At 40.4% G+C, this 11605-nt stretch overlaps 1 protein-coding gene across 12 annotated transcripts in view; it reads left to right on the top strand.

Annotated features, from left to right (window-relative positions):
* syngap1b (synaptic Ras GTPase activating protein 1b) overlaps window positions 1-11605 on the top strand; it is a 147151-nt gene that overhangs the window by 75426 nt on the left and 60120 nt on the right. The window contains exon 1 of one of the 12 annotated variants that reach the window (XM_037980232.1): window positions 7789-9960. The exons of 10 other annotated variants lie outside the window; for them this stretch is intronic. The gene's annotated coding sequence lies outside the window, so the exon portion shown is untranslated. Of the gene's footprint in view, window positions 1-7788; window positions 9961-11605 lie in introns of those variants that run through there. One more of the 12 variants, XM_037980233.1, reaches the window with a different exon arrangement.

The raw sequence follows: 11605 nt of genomic DNA, 5'->3' as shown, positions 1-11605 counted from the left end.
ATGGATGGATGGATGGATGGATGGATGGATGGATATATGGATGGATGGACATATGGATGGATGGATGGATGGATGGACATATGGATGGATGGATGGACATATGGATGGATGGATGGATGGATGGATGGATGGATGGATGGATGGATATATGGATGGATCACTCCTGTCTGTTCGCAAAATATCCAATAAACCACTGGATGAATTTTATTGGAACTTGCAGAAAGTAATCTTTGGAGTCAATTCAATTCAAGATGGCTGACACAGCCAACTGACATGAGAAAACACAGAAATAGCTATAATTTAGTCAGTTTTATAGATACTGAGTTAAAACGTGGTGTGGTAGTAGCTGAGCGTTATCCTCAACACTCTGAGCGTGAGCGTGAGCGTGCACGTGTTGTTAGTTTCAAGGTTTGACAGAAGATGATCTTCGTCTAAATCTCTGGCATGAAAGACGGTGGGCAAATATTTGAGATTTCTTTCTCCATCTGCTCTTTTGTGATTTTATCGTACAAACATCTTTGCTTCCCCATATTCCCTAATATCTGTCTTACAGTGTTTTTATTGAAAACATTTTAATTTAATATCTGCACGCAGCAAATTGAGAGGAAAAACAGGGACTAGAAAGGAGAAGAGAAGTGAAATAAAAGGATAATAAATGAATTTTGTATTTTTTGTTTTCTGATCACGAAACAAAAAGCGAGATGTTCTCCGGCCAACACCAGCTCTGTGTCTCACTGTCACCTGAAGGCTGCTGTTCAGTCTTCCTCACCCCGGAGGAAGATGTGCGTCTGTATGAGTAGGTTTCTGTTTCTCACTCCTCAACACAAAAAACAAATCTGTCTATAATCTGTGAGCCATTATGTACCCGCTGGAAGGCATCACCTGGCTCTGTTCACATTTTTCCCTCTCAGCGTTTCAGCATTGATGGCAAATAAAAAGAGGCGACTCGGAGGGTCTGAGTTAAGGCTTTACAGCACAATATTCCCACAAGTAGTTTGGTTCCAAAACGAGTGTAGGTGGATGTGACAAAGCCAGCAATATGTTCATGTTCTCATGCAGGTTTAACATATGTCAGTGCAAAGTTTTATATTTTTATCTCTGCTGAAAACATCTAATTCTAGATGTTCTTGTTGGTGCATCACTGCTTTTCTTCTGCTTTTAATCAGACTTTGTGGCTGATAATTGGTTTGAATGCACTTTTTTTCATTAACATCTCTTTTCCTGCATTTCAACAAACCTAAATATATATATATATATATGTGTGTGTATATATTATGAAGTGTTTATAATTATTCAGTCAGGATGAATTTCTAGCGATTTTAAAAACAACAAAAGGTCAGATGAATTTCTTGTAAAGGTATCAGGTAGTCTGAATAAATTAAACAGTCATGTTCAGCACGACTGAATCCACAGATATGTACCCAAGTATTGACGTAAAATAGTTGGATGTTAATCAGCATCTCCGGATTATTCCACGTGCTCGAACACAGCAGCAGTTGGCAAGTATCGATGACTCACAGATGACTTTGTGATATCTGGACAGCAGAGATGTGCCGGTGTGGGCGGATGCTGCACCGTCAGCAGGTGGCTGTGTTTTAGAGGTTGGAAATGTGGGATTTTATTAGGAGGTGCTCCGATTAAAATCTGCAGAAAGTCATGAAGTTTATGACAAAGTGAAAAGCTACTGTTCATTGATTCTTGCAAACACAGGGTGTCACAGAAAACAAAAAACTAATTTATCTTAAAAAGCTGGAAGTTTTGAATTTTAGTTTAAAAGTCTCAATTCAGACAATCATAGATTATTTCAGAACAGAAACAAGAATATAAAATACAATTAAATTTAGCAACATAAACTTCTTTCATCATGATTGTTATTTTAAGACACATCAATTTAAAATGTCCAATTAACAAAATAAGATGTTTTTGGATTTAAGTTCCAGGAAAAACAAAAAAACAAAAACACCCCCCCACACACACACACAGTTTGAGACCCTTCCTGCTGTGAGATGACAGGTGCTAAAACCACTGTTCCACCATTAAGGAGTTAAAAAAAAGCATTTTAAACATTATTAGCTGTTTGATTTCATTTTATTTATAACTGGTATTTGTTAGAAGACAAACCGTAGAAACTAAAGCCATCCAAATTCATTTCAACTTCATCGTGATTGTGTTTATTCAGTCACACCTTTGTGTTATTTTATCAAAACCTGTGTTCCCATAGCAGTTCTTCTGTGCCTTTTTCTTTTTTTAAAAAAAAAGCATAGATGCATTTTTTTGTTCTTTCTCTCTGGTTCAGTTGTAGTGTTGTTTCATATCAAAAGTAAAAAACAGGATGAGGAAAGGAGACATACAACCCAAAAGACCATCGCAAAAGAAAAGGTATTGTCTGGAGAGCCGCTACTTAGGAGAAGCTTCTTTGCTGAGAAAGAATTTTAAGCTTATTTAAGCTGATTTGTGTTGTACAACCAACTACAGCTTGACATGTCCTGTATGTTGCTGCCGATGACGCGCCCCGCTGCAACATTTCTGTCGATTTAAGTCTCAGTCTAGATGCGATATGCTAGTTTTGGTCTCCTCAGTAGTTCACCCAGCCCACAGAAGCCTCTTTAGTTCCTGAGAGAATGCACAAATACCAAAAACTGCTCTAGATATCAGGGAATTGGTGGCTCGGTGGTCAGAGCCATACTCTGTAATTTTGAGGCTGCAGGTTCGAGCCCGGCTTGTGTCGTTTAAAACAATTGCCAAATTTTTTGTGCAAAGTTTGCAGACGAAGGGAGCAGCCAAAGCTAAAACAACATCCATGGAATATAAATTTGTGCTAAGCTGTTATTTTCTCTTGTAAACATTTATTTAATCACTGTCCAGTTAAGTTAGTAAAGTGGATCAGGTCCTAACCTGAGGCCAGACAGAGGTGAAAAAGAGAAGCACCTGTGTGAACCTGGCAGCTCATTCCACACCACCATACTGCAGGTCCTGTCGCCGTGTCTTGACATGCGGCCCGGCGTGGCGGCAGTGTGCACATGTACAGTCCTGTCCTCCGTGTTCAACCATCCATCATCCTGTCTTAGATTACAAGACTTTCTCAGCAGCTCTTCCTGCACTCCGACTCCCTTCCTTCTTCCCATTTTCTCCAGGAGTCGGGCTGTCACCACGTGATTCCTGTTACAACTCTTCCTGTCAGCCCCACACCCCCCATGCTACCTCTCCATCTGAAACATGGGGGCTGACACAAGCTGGTGTCTAGTACCACTAGAAGTGGAGCTGATTGCTTGGCCGGGTTTGGACTGACAGAGGAGAGTGTGTCAGACATGGCAGAGTCAGATGACCCCAATGACTCAAACTCCCTCACGGTTCCCTGGGAGACAGAGTCCAGCTTTTTATGGATTAAATGTCAATTTCAGAAGCTTGTTTAATATCACAATTTTATAAGCAATTGTTTTTTTTCCCCCTCTTAAAATAAGGAGTTTATGCAGCCAATTCAATAGAAAAGAAAATTCTAACAAGGTAAATAATATTGCATTTGTTCACTTTTAACAGCTGTACAGTATGTCAAAAATATAATGCAAAAGTGCAATATCAATTTTGCAAAGTATTCCAGTAAATCACATGCATGAACTGAATGCATATAATATTTATTTGGCAATCAGAAGAACCCAAATACCCTGAATTCCCACAGCCACACATGTAATGACAGAACATGAGGATTTCTTGAAACTGATACCGTCATAGCAATATTCAACACCAGTTTGCACTTTTCACCAAATAATTATTTTCAGTTGGTTTTGATAGCACCAATTTTTAACTAAAATATATCAGAAATCTTCACTATAAAAAAAAAAAAAGTACAATTATTCACAACTCAATTAGTCTTATCAGAATTCAGTTCATTATAATTTAATTCAGATTCATTCTACGAACTAGCTCATTCTAATTCAGCCTCTTTCCTTCATGATTAAATTAGCAAAAACAAGTAAATACAAACTTTATTTGTAAATCATGTTTCATCCATAGCAACCCAGCCTGCTTTAGAAAGAAACTGAATTTGTAAATGTCAGGATCTGAACAGTACCCAGGTGAGCAGTTCGGCAACAGACAGACGCAGAAACCAGCAGGTATCGATAAGTGGATTTATTTACAGTGTAGTGAATATTTACAGGAGGGAACCGGAACCAGGACCTGAGGAGCAGAGAATGAGGTGAGTCTGGGATCGGTGAGGAGAGGAACAGCAGGTATGGCACAGATATATTCCTTGGGATAGTTCTTACTGAACAGGTCGGAGTCCAGAACACAGAGCAGATGATGAGATCGATCCTTGTCCAGCGGTGGTCTGGTCTAGGTCCCAGAGAGCGGGGTCCAGGTGAGGTGAGTATTCCAGGGTGCAGGTGAGGTGACGTCTCAGCAAGCGACTGACCGGTCTTAGAACCCAGGAGGCAGTAGTTGCAGGAACAGCCAGATTCAGTTAAGCAGGTGAGTACTTAATTAGGCGGCCGGCAGTTGAAGGCAGACCAGACTGGTTCCAGATGGGCAGGAAATCCTGAACACAGGTTTGAAGACACGAAGAAACAGACTAGGATTACAACAGAGAGTACACGAATAACACAGCAAAGTTTCCTTCAGGCTCTGCACTTTACCACATGGTAAATAATGCTCCAGCGCTGGTCTGGTCTTCANAGGTGTGGGAGGAGTGGTGATGAGACGTCCGTACACCTGCTCAGGAGACGCCCACCAGGAAGCACTCACACAAACACACACCAAAACCACCAATCACCACAGTAAATTTAGTAAAATGTTGTTTTTATTGCCATATTTGACTTATTGAAGCTCATTGCTTTTATTTAGAAATGTTTAACTGAGGGTGTGTTTATTAAACCTTCTGCAACGATTGGACTGGAAATCAGGCCAATGTGCACAATGACTGAAAATTGTAAAAAAAAAAAAATTATTCATCATGAATCTGACAAAAAGGATTGTTCATTCTGTGAATGTTAATTTTGCCCAATTTCTGACACAATTTTAGTCATTAATGAAAAGTTTTAATGGCTCTCTACTCATTTAATTTAATCATTTTATATTTTAGATGTTCATCATTAACAACAAAATGAAAAAAAAGATAACGCACTAAACTAAAATCAATAAAAAATAGCATTTGTATGCGTTGAGTGGTTTCCTGTTGACTCCCAAATGCAACCATGTTGCTAAGCAACCAGGGATCCCAGCTCAGTCCTAGATCTTGAAAAGTTTTTGTTTTGGACCCCTAAACGTGACACAATGTATAAAGACCGATTTTTTTTTTTTTTTTTTTTTTTCTGTTTCATAAGATTAATTCATGATGGCCCCATTTTTCTTTTGGCTGGAATCAGATGATCTGATAAGAATGTGCAAAAACCTCAATAAACCAAAATCTGCAATAACCCTCATCTGGATGAAACAAAAAACAATTTAGTTTCAATTTATTTTGATGATTGTCTGATTATGTAATTACTTGCGTTTGTGTTTATCTATTTGTGTTAGAAAAATATCTTATGAACCAGTGGTTGGATTTTAAAGAACTCACAGAAAGCCAACATTAGTTATAACTCAGTTGGTTTTACAGATACTGAACTAAAGATTGGTGTGGTAGTAAGGGCTGGCAGGTAATCCTAACAGATGATAAACGAGTTGTCTCTATATGCAAAGTGCAGATTGTTGCTTAAAACGTGATGCAAATAATTTCCACTGCTCTTTCTGTTGCTGATGAACTGTGTTTCTGTTGAGTGCAAAGGAATTTAGCATTACATGATCCTGAAAAATGAATGAATGAATGAAGGCAGTGATGCTTGAATGAAGCATCAGAATGTCAGAATGCAGCCTCTTACCGTGTAATCAAACATGAGGCAGGAGAACGCAGGTTGTTTTTTGTGATTAATGCTTTTAGGACAAATCGACTAACGAGCTTACGTATGGATTGCGTGTGTTTGTTGACTGAAGTTGCATCGGTTTCCAAATTAAATGTTGGTTTAAGCAGTTTGCACATGAAGAGTAGTGTTGAAGGGAAGCAGATAAGAGAAGGCAGTTGAAACTAGCAGCGTCACACAAGAAGAAGAAGAGGAGGAAGAAAGCGACAGATGACAGGAGAGAACGGAGGGAACAGGCGGAGGAGAGGAAGAGATTACTACCATAGTACATCAGGCTTAACTTGCCATCTTTAATGGTAACCATGGAAATAATTATAGAGCAGACAAACTGTTTAGAGAGAGTGAGCTACAAAGGAAGAAGAAAAGAGAAGGAGGGGACGAAAGACAAAAGGAGAGGAGAAGAATACAATTACAGGAGGGGGTAGGAGGTAGGTGAAATGTTTTGTGGAGTCTGAAACTGATTTTGAAGATGCTGATGATCGAAACACTGTTTAAACAGAGAAGCTGCTGCATACTGTAGTGTCTTTTTTTCAGCATGATGTGAATGTTTTCTGTGTTAAATGACACAAAAATAGGCTTTATGTGTGCAGTACGGTTTCTAACTCGTGCATATAGGCCAGTCAGTGATAAAGGACTACATTGTGTTAAATACAGCAACAGTGTGCTGCGTTATTCTAACATGAAGGTCGAAAAAGTTGCTTCAAACCAACAGTTGTCATGGAAACAGATCTACCGCTGATGGTTTGCATCAGTCACACTAAGCTGAACAAGCTGACTTGTAAACTTTAACATCTGCTGGATCTCAGTAGTTTGCAGGCTGAACTTATAGATTTATGAAAAGCTGAGTGTTGCTTGGAATCAGCAAAAGTATCATTTTGACTTGTCAGTGTTTGCCTGAAGGTGAGTAAGAAGAACAGTGAGGTGGTGTAGATTATTCACAGTGGAACAAATTAAACATATCTAATGTTGAAACTAAAAAGTTTTTTTTGAGGGGGGTGGGAATAAAGTAATTTTGAATTCTATATCAGCTGCTCGTCTCAAAAAAGTTGTTTCAAGGGCAACCAAAGGCTGTTAAAGTGGTACGAACAACAAACAGCCGGAGGAGAGTTTTGCAACTTTTTAGGTTAATTGTCAGCAGGTCAGTCAGAGGTTCAGGTTTTAAAATGAGCATATTAGAGAGGATGAATCTATGAGAAGTAAAGATGGGCAGAGGTTCACCAGGCTGAGAAAAACTGTGTCTAAAAAATAGAAAAGTTTCAGAATAATTTTTCTCAACAAACATTTGGGAAGACTTTGAATATCCCATCATCTACAGTTCTACAGAATCCAGAGAAATCTCTGAGGTCAAAGGTCAAGGATGGATGTTGGTGATCAGGTTCTGGTTCTGTTCTGCTCAGGAACACTGTCTGTAAACACAGCTCACCGTGCCGTCCACAAATGCTGCTTAAAGCTCTATCAGGCAAAGAAGAAGCCAGATGTGAACAGATGTGTCTCCTCTGGACCAAAGAGGAGAACTGTTCTGAGGTCAGCCTGCCTCTCTGATGGTATGGGGGTGCATTAGAGCCTCTGGCCTGGGCAGATGCAGCTGCTCTCCTCAGCTGCTAGATGTTACAGTTTGTTGTTAAAAGAAAAGAGGATGCTTCTCAGAGGGAAAGATGGTCCTGTCACAACTTGTTTGAGATGTGTTGCTGCCATAAAATTCAAAATGATTTGTTCTTTCTAAAAAAAATTGTACAAGTTCTTTAATATTTAAAATGTTTACTATGTTTCATTGGGAATAAAATATGGGTTTATGAGATCTGCAAACCCTTGCATTCGGTTTTTTCTTTTTTTACATTTTGTACAATATCCCAAGGTTTTTGGATTGGGATTGTAAAATCCATTCAAACCTCCCACTCAGCTGCTCCTGGCTCTGAACTCCACGCTGCTCTTCCTGCTCCACAGAAGGTAACAAGAAATGATCGAGAGGCAGAAAGTCAGAAGTACTTCTGTTTAAAACGAGTCCTGGTCCTGCAGGGATCCATGCAGCCCCACCCCTCCTGAGCATCCTTCTCTGAGCTTCTCCCTCTCTGTCGGAGATACTCAGAGACTGGAGCGCGGGGCATCGGTGCGCTGCTGTCCTGCTGTCCACCTGTGCAGGATTATCTCCATCCGTGCAGCAGGCAGGAGGCACTGCCTAATCATCTGCTCACTTGCCAGGAGGGTTAATTGAGGATGAAGCGCCGTTTGGTGGGAATGATGAGGACGAGGGACTAAGTTGCGATCAGCGCCTGTCAGCTTCTGGGATGGATGAGCACGGCTGCCTTTAGACTTTTTGTAACCAATCTTTTTTTTTTTTTTGTCTTTTTTCCTTACAAGGAGGTATTCGGTGCTCATTCATGTGATCTACTTTCTGCACTGGGAACTGAAGCTTCCGTTTTTGTTTGCTCTGAGGCTGGTTGCACGTTGGAGAGAAAGCAAAAAAAAAGAAAAAGGCGCAGAGCCAAGCTCTGGCGCACGCACACACAGACCAGCCTACGTCGCACCGCACTTTCACGCACACAAATCATGCGCTGCGCCTCCAGACACGGAGCTCTTTCTCCCACAGCTTTTGATCAGATTTAAACTGCCTTTAACACACCCATCTTTCCATTTCTGGCAAGTTCATCTCCTGACATGCGCAAGGCGGGCGCGCACTAACGAGACCAGCTCAAAAACATTCCCGTCTAAAAGATGAGAGGAACTGCCCTCAGCGGATCTTCTGTCGGTCACCGGGATTGCGCGTGCGGGCTCGGGCCGGAGGGCGCCGGGGAGAGAGGACGGGAAGAGGCCGGGGAGAGGGAGCTCTCATCCGGACTGCCCGCCGCGGACCAGCCGCTGCTGCCGGAGCTCCAGAAGCAGGCTGCTGCTGCCGGGGGGAGGCGGGGGGAGGATGAACGCTGCCTCAGTGTGAAATTATAACACTCAGCTGGCTTTGGGAGTGTTTGTTTTTCCCCTGTCGTCTTACCTCTCACTAATTAATCTGAGGATGCGGGATAACGAACAGCGGCCTACTTTTTAACCATAACCCTTCAGGCTGGCACTTCTGGGGCGCATTTGCAGTAAATTTAGCACTTTAGAAAAGTAAAAGCTCGCAGTTGGGAATTTACCTTTGCAGTTGACAAGACATCCTCCCACCATCAGGCCAAGCAGCCCACTTCAACCTTCTGCTTGTGTTTCTGTAGTCTGACCTGTTTTAGTCTAAATCCTAAATATCTTCATGTAGGGATGTTTAGTGTGTCAGTGCTGCTCAGTAGTTAGTCTGTGGTCACATAATTGCACTTAATGGCCTTTCTTATCTATTAAATAGTCCAAGGAAATACCATTTCCTTAATATATCTCTAAAATCTATAGTTTGTAATTTTATAGGACCTTTATAAAGCATTTTACCAAAATGTATTGGAAATTTTATTGAATCTTTGTTCTTTTAATATATCCAAATACCTAGAAGGAGCCCTAATTCTAGGTGCCTTCAAAGGTAGATGATTTATCTTATATTCATTTAGATATAAAGGTCATACACTGATTCATATTTCTATTTGCAACCTGAAAGTGTTTTTGCAGCATTGAGCTTTTGTAGTGGAGTTAGTTTTATAGTGGAGTTGTTTGCTTTGCTTTAGTTCCCTTGATTCCTCTTTTTATATAGGCTGCATTGACTTTTTGAGCAATACTTTTACATCTGGAACTTTCCCACAGCCTTATAAAGCCACCAGAGGATGGTCACCTGCTTCTCAGACCAGCAGATAGACGCCTGTGGTTTCATTAACACCTGTTGGCAGGTGCTGATTGCAGACACGTTCAGTTGTTTCTAGACATCTGTATCACTGTGTGCTTTTGGAGTTCAGAACAAGTGGCAATACCTGACCGAATGCAGCGCAATCCTCAGAGCTGCAGAGGTTTTAGGCTGATACAGAGACCCAGAGGCATTTAGGCTGAGATCACCTTCAGCCTTTGCTGACACCAACTTTCTGTGAGGTCTCCTTCTATAAACTGGAAACCTAATCTTCAGACGTTTGGACATAAAGCACAAGAGACCCACCTGATCTAGGTAGGACATTCTTATCTTTGTTTGATTTTTGCTTTTCTAAGATTCATTTATCTTGAAGTTTTGCTCATAGCCTCTGATGTTTCTGAGAGTTGCAGATATTGTTCTCTATGCTCTATGTTTCTGTGCTCCTTTCTGTATATTTTTCTTTGGATATATGAAGAAATATGATTGTTTGGTTGAAGACAAGAGTGCAGAGCAGCAAGTGACAGACAGGTATAAATCCCTAAAAATATGTTAAGAAATGAAAACAAGAACATGAGCTACAGGTGCCAGAAACCAGGTCTGAGAAGGGGTGATATGTAAAAAGATTTGACAGAGCATAAAATGAACACCAGGGGCTTCTATCTGCTGGGAACGGTTGATTAGTGAGTGGGCACAGCTGGGATGAATACAGATGAACAGCAGGTGTGTGTGGCAGGTAAGACGGTGGAACTGAGGGAAACTATGAGCAGGAAAAACTTAAAACTGGTAACAGAAATAAAGATCAACTGAGAAACAGAGACAGTCAGAAAAACCAAGACAACAGAAAACAGATGCATAATGAGAAATACGAATTGACAGAACTAAAAACCAGAAATGCAACAAAACACTCAAAAAACTGTGATAAAGTCAGCTGCTTTTCATTTTCCTCGTGCGATGTTATAATGAAACAGAAACTCATCACAAAGTAGGAAATCAAATAAAAAAGGGTTATCCTGAACTTTATGAAGTGGTTCAGTTTGGAAGAGTTTACTTTTTCCAGATATAGTGAATGCAGTTCTGAAATGCGGGTCCGCACTCAATATAAACATCACACTCAGCTGAAAACCGTGTTTGAGATTGACCCGCGTTACATTGGTTGTAATCTGTGTAAATTAACAAATATGGAAGGAAAATTTATCCTATTTTTAGTCACTTTGGCTGTTTCCGTAGATAAACAAAAGCCTGTGGTAGTTGGCAGCCGTTTACAAATTTATCTTACAAATTTTAAAGTTAAGGACACATTAATCACTGAAATGACAAAGAGGATTATTCTGCTGCAGATTATCAGTCATCCAGAACATGAAAAATCCAAAAAAAGGTTAAAAACAGAAACAGCTGGACTTTTATTCTGTAGCTGAAGACGTTTTGCTTCTCATCCGAGGAGCTTTATCAATATTGTATATTATTATATTATATATATTGAGTTAGATGTGCCATGAAAAGAAGATTCTGTGAAAATGACAAATTTGAATAAAGATAAAAGAACACCAGAAATGCAGGTCTGAAGTGCATCAAGCAGTACCAACATAACGTATCATGGTGCAGGGCCCTCAAGTGTCAGGATCTGGGTCCACTTTCGCTCGATTTTACACTGAACAATGAACACAGTTTCAGTGCTGAGGTCTAATCAGAACCTTCGTTTAGTTCTGAGTATTTCAGGCTAAATTTAGAGGCTGTCAGCCGAGGAGAAGATGCGTCTGTGACATAGTAAAGGAAGGATTTAAACTCATACTGAGGGTAAAATCAATCCAATCCCGTGGCGTGAGTTACAAACTGTGACCAAACAGATGTAAACTCTAACCACACAGTATGTTCATGGTCTTATGTTGTGACGGTGTCATTATGTTTGTGTGGCTGCTCAGCTCAGTTGGAAGCAATATATTTGCTGTCATTCCTGCTAAAT

This window comes from Kryptolebias marmoratus, linkage group LG16, assembly GCF_001649575.2.
Source record: "Kryptolebias marmoratus isolate JLee-2015 linkage group LG16, ASM164957v2, whole genome shotgun sequence".
Classification (NCBI taxonomy): domain Eukaryota; kingdom Metazoa; phylum Chordata; class Actinopteri; order Cyprinodontiformes; family Rivulidae; genus Kryptolebias; species Kryptolebias marmoratus.
The sequence above is the reverse complement of the archived record's forward strand: the minus strand, read 5'-3'. Positions and strand labels throughout refer to the sequence as shown.